The sequence below is a fragment of the Vigna unguiculata genome, chromosome 8 (genome assembly GCF_004118075.2).
Source record: "Vigna unguiculata cultivar IT97K-499-35 chromosome 8, ASM411807v1, whole genome shotgun sequence".
Classification (NCBI taxonomy): domain Eukaryota; kingdom Viridiplantae; phylum Streptophyta; class Magnoliopsida; order Fabales; family Fabaceae; genus Vigna; species Vigna unguiculata.
In genome coordinates, this window is record NC_040286.1 from 19,118,238 (window position 1) to 19,119,670 (window position 1,433).

At 44.5% G+C, this 1,433-nt stretch overlaps 1 non-coding gene across 1 annotated transcript; it reads left to right on the forward strand.

The window, feature by feature from the left end:
* The first annotated feature begins 991 nt into the window (after nt 1–991).
* LOC114195711 lies at nt 992–1,098 on the forward strand. The gene has a single exon (XR_003606544.1). It is a non-coding gene; the product is annotated as a small nucleolar RNA R71 (small nucleolar RNA).
* The last annotated feature ends 335 nt before the right edge of the window (nt 1,099–1,433 follow it).

The window sequence follows — 1,433 nt, forward strand, 5'->3', positions numbered from 1 at the left end:
AAGGCGTAGAAGTCACACCAGATGTGGAAGGACCAGTTGCATGAGCATCATGCTTTCTCTGAAGTGTGGCAGGGTCGACTTCCTTTTGAGGTGTAGGCTTAGGAGTGGGAACTTCAATGTTCTTTCCATATCTCAATGTAATGGCACTCACACTTCGTGGATTCTCCACCGTCTGTGATGGCAACGTGTCAGAATTCTGAGCTTGTGCTTGGTTTAATTGAGTGGCCATTTACCCCATTTGATTTGTCAAACTCTGGATTGAGGCCTAGTCTCCTGCTGGAATTGCATATTTTGAAGGGTCATCATCCTGACCAACTCCTCCGATGAAGTAGAAGAATAAGGTGCAGGTCCTGCAGCAGGAGCTGGTGTGGGTACAAGTGGAACCGGAGCAGCCTGTGCAGGTGATGCTCTTTGTTATGGAGGTGGCTGCACATTTTAAAATTGTTGGTTTTGCTGCTGCTGGTTACCTTGGTTTTCCCATCTCAAATTAGGGTGATTTCTCCATCCTGGATTATATCTGTTTGTTAACAAATCATGGTTCTGTTGTTGATGTTGGGGCCTATTGTTGTTGAAAATATTAGTTGCATAGGCCTGAGAGGTATCCACTGGTGTAAAAGAAGAAGCAACAGCCTGTTGTTGCAATGTTGGGCAAGAGTATGTAAAATGATCAACAGATGTACAAAGACCACAAGCTCTTGCAATTGGAGCTCTTTGATTGGAAGCAAGTTGATTGACCAGTGTGGTAAGAGCATCAATCTTACTTTCCAACTTCTTCGTGTACTCGGCTGCCTCTACATCATGAACACCTCTAACAACTATGGCATCACTCCTTGTGCCAAATTGTGGAGAATTTAAAGCCATGTTCTCTATTAGTTGTCTGGCTGCAGCTGGGGTTATGTTACCGAGAGCACCACCACTTGCGGCATCAATCATATTTCGATCCATGTGGTGCAGGCCTTCATAAAAATAATGTAGAAGGAGATGTTCAGAGATCTGATGGTGTGGGCAACTTGAATAGAGATTCTTGAACCTCTCCCAGTACTCATAGAGGGTCTCCCCATATTGCTACTTGATGCCAGAAATTTCCTTCCTTATGGTTGTTGTCCTTGAAGCAAGGAAGAACTTGGCAAGGAACAATCTTTTCAGGTCATCCCAGCTCGTGATGGACTTGGGTGCAAGGTAGTACAACCAGTCTTTCGCATTGCCCTCCAACAAATGAGGGAAAGCCTTCAAGTATACATGGTCCTCCTGGACATCTGCAGGCTTCATGGTGGAACACACGACATCAAACTGCTTCAAGTGTTTGCACGGGTCCTCACCTGCAAGACCATGAAACTTTGGCAACAAGTGTATTAAACCAGTTTTTAACACATTTGGAACTTCCTCCTCAGGGTATTAAATGCATAAACTATCATAAGTGAACTCTGGTGTAG